The sequence below is a fragment of the Oxyura jamaicensis genome, chromosome 1, assembly GCF_011077185.1.
Source record: "Oxyura jamaicensis isolate SHBP4307 breed ruddy duck chromosome 1, BPBGC_Ojam_1.0, whole genome shotgun sequence".
In the NCBI taxonomy this organism is placed as follows: Eukaryota; Metazoa; Chordata; class Aves; order Anseriformes; family Anatidae; genus Oxyura; species Oxyura jamaicensis.
The window spans coordinates 60,450,026-60,459,286 of record NC_048893.1 but is presented as its reverse complement, the minus strand read 5'-3'; positions in this window follow the sequence as shown (position 1 = coordinate 60,459,286).

Genomic DNA, 9,261 nt, shown 5'->3' with positions numbered 1-9,261 from the left:
ACAGCTTCTGTTCCTTGCTTATCACTGAGATTTCAAAATATTAGATGTTTTTGTTTATTTGTTTAGTTAAATTTCATAGTTAAAAGATCAGTGTTAGCTTAGTGTACTTCCACTCCTCCCAGAACAGCATAAAATAAATAATAATAATAATAAAAATACACTATAAATCAATTAACCAGCTGCAGAGAAAGAAGCAATAAACAATGACCATGACTTTTTCAAACTCCTCTTTTTCTTCATATTACTCTAAAAGCAATTAGGGTAAGCAATTCAATGCAAACAGTATTAAGGTAGGCTAGAAACAGCTGCTCACAGGGGCTGAACCAGATTTTCAGCTCATATAAATCAGGGTAAATCTACTGACTTTAGTAGAGGGTTGCTGCATTTCAGGTCTGGTGCTTTTTCCTTACAATTTCCTTTTTAAATGGCTTGTAAATGACTTGTGTTGTAGAGAGAGAAGGGAGTTGATAGTCAGCTGGTTCTGTTGAATACAGTTTGTGCCAAGGCTGTTACTTCAAATGGTCTGCATCAGTAAACTTGGGAGGAGTTAATCTTAAGCAGTTACTACTGATGTTGTTTTTTGTTTGTTTGTTTTTTACTGCTTCCCAGGAAGCACAACACTTCCCCTGTAAACATCTAGCAAAGTTTCAAAATACCCTTTTAATTAAACAAAAACAATTTTTGTGGTTATAATATATATGAGAAAGATATAATGTAAGAGAGAAAGGCTGACTCTACATATTCCTTATCATTCACGAACCTGAAAGGCTAGCCAAGTTGCATATTACTAAAAAGTATGGAAGTGAGGTCTAGTTTTACAGAAAACATCTGATTAAAATGTGTAACTATCCCTACTCTCTCATATGTGATCCATTGGATTTGGAACATTTTAAACATCAATATAAAAAAAGCAAGAAACATTTCCAACAGCAGTAATTGATACCTGTTTATTGCTGTATACTTACCATCTGTTATAGTCCCTGTGACATGCTTAAAAAAACACCTTAATGTAAGACTACTGTTTGTAGTCACATTAAGACAAATATTTGCAAATGATACTGAGAACCCTAAATGTCTGTGTCATTTCTGAATGTAGTATTTCATCATCTCTTTTTGAGGGGGATTTTGTCAGGGTTGGAATGCTTGTTTTCTTTTTATATCTTAAGAACCTCATGCTTCAGATGTTATTCTGTTGTGCATGATTAATATTTTTGTAAGTCTTGGGTATGAGAACTTAAGTCACATTGCAGATCTGTGCATCTGATTCTAAATATCTCCTTAGCTTTTCACAAGATAATTCAGATGGGAAAGGACTGGGGGTGGTCTCTAGTCTAATGTATTGCTTAGAGCAGTTTGTTCAGAGCTTGATCAAGTTGGGTTCCAAAATTCCAAGGATAGATATGCTGCAAATTCTGTGTTCAGTTTTTTTTTTTTTTTTTCCCAATGATTAATTATACTCATAATGAAAAGTCTTTATAATATCTAGGGTTGGTCTCTCCTGGTTTAACCTGGGAGGTCTGTTTTTCACTCTCCTCCCATGTACCCTAGTGTAGGACCTGGTTCCATCTTCCTGGTAAACTTCTCATAGCTAGAAGACTAATTCTAAGGCTTCCTTAATGCTTCCACAATGGTTCTCTTTTCCAGGATAGTGTTCATTCTCTTGCATGGCCCATCCTTGAATCAAGCTGTCTTTATTTGTTTTTTTTTTTTTTTTTTTTTTTTTTGTAGTTTGCTTTTATCTATCTATTTATCTGAGGGGGATGGGGAGGGAAGAGGCATGAATGGGGAGTGAGGGGCGTAGAATGAATGGTTTAAAACAGAACAGAAACTAAAATGTTCAGACAACAAAACCTCACACTGTAATTTAAGTAAATTACTGTATATATCTGTGTGTGTGTTGTGGTTTAACCCTGGCAGGCAGCTGAGTACCACACAGCTGTTCACTCATTCTCCCCAGGCACGATGGGGAAGAGCATTGGTAAGTTAAAAGCGCAAGTTCTCATGGGCTGAGATAAAGACAGTTTATTAGGTAAAGCAAAAGCCACGTGCACAAGCGAAGAAAACCAAGGAGTTCAGTTGCTGCTTCCCATCGGCAGGCAGGAGTTCAGCCACTGCCAGGAAAACAGGGCTTAAGATGCAAAACAGGTCACTGGGTAGACAAACTCCATCACCCCAAAATCCCTCCCAGCTCTTGTTGCTGATCATAATGCCACATGGCATGGGACATTCCTTGGGGCCAATCTGGGCCAGCTGTCCTGGCTCCCAACTTCTGGTGCAACCCCAGCCTCCTCGCTGGTGGGGCAGCACATGAAGCTGACAAGTCCTTGGCTCTGTGTAAGCACTGCTCTGCCCCAACTGAAACATCTGTGTTATCAACTTTATTTTCATGTGTGAGCCTCAAAGAAGAAAATTAACACTATCACAGACAAAATCATGATAGTGTGTAATAAGTGTCACTGAGGTGTACGAACACTTGGCATACATTGTTAATCTTTTTAATTTCACACAGTTTCTCCTTTTTTTTTTTTTTTTTAAAGGTTTTGTTTTGACTCTGAATTATTTAGAGACTGAGTTTTCTCATTCAGCTCTATGGAATCTAAGATTATTTTCAAGAATCTGAGTTATTTAAGTGTTAACAACACAAAGATGATTGTTAGAAATAACATTGTTTAAGGCAAGATTTAGCTGACACACACACACACAAAGAAAAAAAAAAAAAAAAGACAAAAAGGTAGATTAGTCCCTTCTCTGAAGATATCTCTGTTCTGTGCCACTGCATATGGAAAGAAAAATGAGTTCTGATTTAGGCTGAAGAAGAATACTTAATCCAGTTGTAACTGAAGAGAGGATTTGAGGTAGGTGGAATAACTGCATTTGTCATACAATTGTGTTTTGTAGTCTTTATAACAGTGTGGAGAGAAGCCCAGAGTATATTTACATACCTGTGTTTTCATTATCAAGTCAATATTTGAGAAGATGCAAGAGAAACAAAGATTCCTCAAAGTCATCATCAAAGATAGGACATGAAAGCAGTTAATCAATAGGCAGGTCCTTTATGGACTTCTTCATACAAATTTGAACAATGCGGAGTTATTTTATGTGAATTTGAAAACCAAAAATTTAGTGTACATTCAGACTCTTCTGAAAGTGTTGACCTGTCAAGGTCTGGTGACCCAAAGAAAGAAAAGATTCAAAATATTTGAAATAACCCAAATGTTGTTTGTGTGGCATTTCCTGATAAATAGCTATATGCTATATATAGATACTGGAGAAAAGCTATATGCTATATATATATACTGGAGAAAAGGAGGCTCAGGGGTGACCTTATCGCTCTCTACAGGTACCTCAAGGGAGGCTGGGGGTTGGTAGCGAGGTGGGGGTTGGTCTGTTCTCCCACGTGCCTGGTGACAGGACGAGGGGGAATGGGCTTAAGTTGCGCCAGGGGAATTTTAGGTTGGATGTTAGGAAGAACTTCTTTACCGAAAGGGTTGTTAGACATTGGAACGGGCTGCCCAGGGAAGTGGTGGAGTCACCATCCCTGGAGGTATTTAAAAGACGTTTAGATGTAGAGCTTAGGGATATGGTTTAGTGGGGACTGTTAGTGTTAGGTCAGAGGTTGGACTTGATGATCTTGAGGTCTCTTCCAACCTAGAAAATTCTGTGATTCTGTGATCTTTCATGGGAGAGCTGATAGAGACAGGAAGCTTCATCTGTTGGATGAAAATTAATTCTTTCAAAAATTAATGATATCAGGGTTTATTGTGAGCTGGTGCTTCTAAGAAATTTTAACTTTAGAAACATCTACAAATAGTATTTTTAGATTGGAAACTGGTTACCATCTGTGGTGCCACTTTCCTGAACCTACAAATGACTTTGCTACAAATGACGTCTGAGGCCAGTCCTTGAATGCAATGAAGCACCTGACTAATGCTAACATCTAGCAAGCCCTCTACTATATACAGCCTATATGATGAGAGCTCAAAGAAAAGAAAAAATACAGATGTGGCCACTACTTGGAAAGCCAGCCTCAGCTAACCAGCAGATAGGTAGTCAAACATTGAACAAAACATAAATTTATGCCCAACGCTTAAAGCATTATCACTCAGTCCATTGTTCTAGTACTGAATACATGCAAGGAATGTTTATGGGGTGTTGAAGTATGGTAAAAGGGCAAATATCCTGCAGAAATTATTGCTGATAATACTTCAGACCCCTCTGATCATTACAGCATGTAACACTGGTAGCACAATGGAACAACTTTCAAATAAGAAGGAAAGAAAAGTGCTGTGCTGATGTTGTGATGCATCAGCGTCATCTGGAAAAAATTTTACAGATTCATTAGGCAGCAAATTAGCACTGTTAAAAAATTATTATGCAAATATGAAACAATAATCAACTACAGCTAGAGAACTTGAATGTTCAGTTTATCTAATTGAGGAGATCTTTAGAGTAGGCATGCATATAGCATCCTTCTGCAGAGAGCTGCAGAGGAAAAACCTCACCTGCGTTTCAGATGTGCAGTCTTTTATAACTCAAGGTCTTTTTTTTTTTAAAAAAAAAAAAAGGAAAACAAAAAACTGTGACCAACTAAGTGTCTTCACTGAGGTCTGTGATATCAGTGATAACGAAGTTTCATCAGTGATGTGTGCTTATATAATTGTTCTGGCTTTCTGCTGAGAACAAGCATGAGAAGGAAAGAGTGGCTTCATTTTAAAGGAAATCTGTTTGCAGACCTTTGTAGGAGAATATCCAATTCAGAAAAACACTTCCCCTTTTCTACAACAACAGGAAAAATCAACCTGATTTTCATTGCAGGGCAACATGCTTCACAGATCAAAGATATTTTTCCACACTGTGCTGCAGACAAATATGATTTGCTTGATATTGTGCAATGGGTTTTGTCAAACAGCTCCTTCTCAGAAAGATAACAGAGAGAATAAACTGTTGAAGGAAAAGGTGGAAATCCTCCCAATTATTTAATAACTGCTTTCAGGCTAGGAAAGAAAGGGAGGACTGAAATACTTCCTGAGGTTTCACAGAATGTGGGTATCATCTGTGGAAGCTCAGAGGAACCTGTTTTGAAGCCCATGCTGTATCTTGTTCTTGTGGCTATCCAGCAAAATAAATATAGAATGAGGTGGCAAAAATCTGATGACGCTAAGTTAAGTGGGGTGGTGAAATGACTGTAAAGTAGCAGAACCACCTTACAATACTGAAAGACTGGGCACTTAAATGGCAGAGGAAATGGGTTACTGAGTATTACAGATAGAGAAAGACTGCCCTGAGTGCATACTGGTGGACTTCAAACAGTCTATTGAAAAGCATCTCAGAGTTGTAGAAGATAATTTTATGGAAAAAAAAAATACTAGAGAAGAGAAAAAAACCAACCAACCAACCAAAAAAACTGTCATAATATAGATCCATGCTGTGATCAAATCATGAGAAAACAACTGCAATTCTGGTTACAAGGTCTTGAGGAAAAAATGATGCAATAGAACTAGTAAAGATGCAGAGAAAGGTGATAAGAGTTATCAAAATTATGCTGGCTTCCATTTCCTTGAGATTAAATAAACAAGGACTCATCTGCATAAAAAATAAGAGATAATTAAACAGGGTAAGATATGTGTCCGAAATTATTGGTGACAAGGAGATGATAAATGAGGAACCATGATTCACTGTTTTAGATAACACACAAATAAGAGGCCATCAATTGAAATAATCACAAGGAAAATTCAACCTTAACTACATAATTTTGTTTCCAGCCCTATTTTCACAAAGGTCTATTAAACTCAGAGGTAGCTCATCTGGTTTAGGAGCTTTCTGATATCATGTATGATTGTTTCTGGGCTGATAAATAAGAAAGAAATGTATGCCTGGCTTGTTCTTAAGATTTTCCTTTAGTAAAAGGTGCAGGTGAAGTTGCAGACATTTTGAGGGGATAAACAGACCTGCAATCTGACTCTCTACAGCTGTCTACTGTTCTAATAGAGTAGATACCAAAAAAAAAAAAAAAAAAAAAAAAAGAAATCAGGCACATTTTCTGACTTCCCAAACCAGAACTGTTGTCCTTACTACTTGGGCTCAAACTGAACTTTTCCATTCTAAAATTTATGGGTCATGTGGTAGAGGTTTCCTGTTGTTTTTCTTCAAGTACCTATGAATTTCCAGATAACTGTTATAAGAGCTAAAATCCACGTGTACTAAACACTTATTCCTACATTCCTTTCTAAAAAGTACTTAGTCTGGAGTTAAGACAGACCTCATGTTCTAAAAGGAAGACAGTAACAGATGCACTGAAATTCTGTTTGAATAGTCTATGTTTTTACCTATTTTAATGAAAATTTTCTTTAACATCTGTATGCAACCCCAGTACTGCTCCTGAATGCACCCTAGTCCACTTTTCTGGTGCAATCTTAATCATGTAGCACTTCAGAGAGATGAATCTCTCCCATGAATTATGCCTATCTTGTGGGGGCTCCATGTTACATGCAACGGAGAAATATTTTTCACCCCACTGTTTGATTTCCTTTTGAATTAGGATTTATCTTATTTCCATGAACCCTGAAAACGGGAGTCATCTCTGAGCCATATAATTTAGTATCAAAAGCACAATAGGTGATCATGAGTAACTTGACGGTAACCTACATGCAGGTGCATGGCAAGAAAAAATAAACATAATTAATGAGCCAAGCTTCTATTTCTGGTGTCTGTCATTATTTATAAATGGAATAATAATTGATTTGTGCTGGAAAACAGCTTGACAGTAAATGTTACTTTGTTTTCAAACCTGCTGTTTACATAGACATTAAAACTCTTACTAGATAAGAACTACTAAAAATTCAGCAAAAGCAGTATAATGCTGTTACAGAACAGAAGATCATCTGACTACAAGATAACTTTACACTTAGGCTTAAGTCTTACATGGCTTACGGCCATGGTTCAGCTTTGTGAAAAGATGAAGTTACAATGAATTCTTGATTTACAAATCTATTTCTCTTGTGTATTCAAAACAACATTTATTTTATTGACAAAACCTATTGCTTCTTTTAATACAGGAGACATAGCCTAGAGATGAGGAAACAAAGGCTGGATTTTTCATCTGACAAACCTGTCTTCAAGAGAATTGTTAATTAATTCCAAGTGATGAAGATAGTATGCTTTCAGCCACAAATGGACAGTTCAGGATTACACTAGTTTTATGATACATAGAATCTTTATTACTGGAGATGATGAACAAGGTAGACAAACGCAGCTGGACTTTTAAAACCCAGGCTGTTTGCAGAGCTGACAGTCAGGAAAATCATTCCCCTACCCCCAGCTATACAAGTTGTGAAGGGAGTTAGCAAGAGATAACAAACCCAGAACTTGACATTTATTATTCTTTTTAAGAGCAAAGAAACATTTGAAGACCAACAAAACATATATATATATATATTTAAAGAAAACTCTCCCAGGCTACATCCAATTATTCAAATCATCCTGGTATCAAAATCTAATATCTGAGCTGACGTTACTTTTCATCATTACATGGTCAATCCCTAGAGACTGCTTTATTGATCAGTTTAATGTGGGCAACTGTTGAAATTTCCTGACATCTGAGAATTCAAGGTGTCCTAAAAGTACATCAGCTGAAGCAAAGGGAAGTAAGACAAATCCTTAATTTTCCATAAATTAAAGTGTGGAAATAAATTTAGAATTCAGCAGATCTTTTTTATTATACTTTACTTTTCCATTGCACTTTCCTATCTGAAGACAACAAAATACTTCAAAGTCTCTCTCCCATTCATGCTTTGGTATTGAAATACAGACTCCCACTTCATGTTGACCGATACCCTAATAGGCACCTTTCCCATTGTATATTGCTAGGAGAATATTTTCCCCTTAACATATGGTTCTTGTTATGCTGTAATTTATTGGTAAACAACTATTTGGTTGTTTCTAAAAGTTATGTTTATTACCCTCCAGAAAGGTCATGTATAATTGTTCTTGTCACTCTTCTTAATGAATACAGGTGGCCAGAAACCTATTCTACGTCTAAGAAGTAGCACTGACATTTTAATGTGCTCAAGCTTAGAAGAAAGAAAGAGTGCATTTCTCAAGGCACAGAACTGATCTGAGACAGCTACTGTGTTGTCAGCACATAGGCTACTCTTTCTACTGCTGAACAATTTGCTCTGATGTGCTGTATTTCATGACACAAACAGTCAAAAGCTTTCTACTGTTATGGTATGTCTTGACTCATCAGGGTTATTTCAATGACATATTTTCCTCTGTAATTTAACTTTTTCAGATGAACAGAGGTTCACTTTTATGCAGATGGCTTTTTCACTATTAAGTTCCATTTAATCCCTTTGTGCAATAGTTCATAAGCATCTGAACTCAAATCTGTTTAGGCTCTTAAATTCCATTAAAATCCAGCCCATCTGATTTGCAATTTCTAGGAAAATATGGGTGTTTATAGTAAAAACTTTTGAATTCCTCAGCTTGTTTCAGAATATTTGCTCTTAACAAAGAGCATTCAAGAAGTGTATTACATGAAAGCCTGGACTGAAAAGCCATCTTGGTACATAGATTGTCTGAAAAGGAAAATGTCCATTTCAGATGTTTTTTGTGTTGGATTTTGTTTGGAACATTTTTTATTTTTTATTATTCACTTAAAACATGAGATGTCTTATAAGATGTGGCTTGATAGCCCATCTTAGGTTATATGAAACAAAATAGAGAAATGTCCATGAAATATCCTCAAAAGAATAGAAGAACCATCAGTATACAGTTTTAGAAAGAGACACTATCATTCTTCCTGTAACAACTTGAGCAGGCAAGACACTCCAAGTGCATTCCTTATGGCAATTGCAAACTAATGGCACTTCTCTAACCAAATTGTTTTAGATGATGTTATGCAGGTAACTTTGCATTCCATCTTTTCCTGCAGACAGGAGACCAAATATAGGACCAAAGTGCAGTACACATATGGTTCTATTCTGAATTTATGAACCTTTTATTGAGCCATGAAACCAGGCAACGTAACATTCATTCATTCAGTGTATGTAGCTGATAATTAGCATGCTTAAATCTTAAACGTGTTTAGTTGGACCTTGTATCTATGTTCATTTCTGTACTTGTACTCTCATAACACTGGGGCTTCTGCAAGAAGTCTAAGCACCTGAGAATAAGACATGCTGTGCGTGGCTTCACTTTAGACTTCTGATAACAGTAGTCAATTTAAGGAGAGTTGCAGCTTCTTCAGTTATGCATATACTT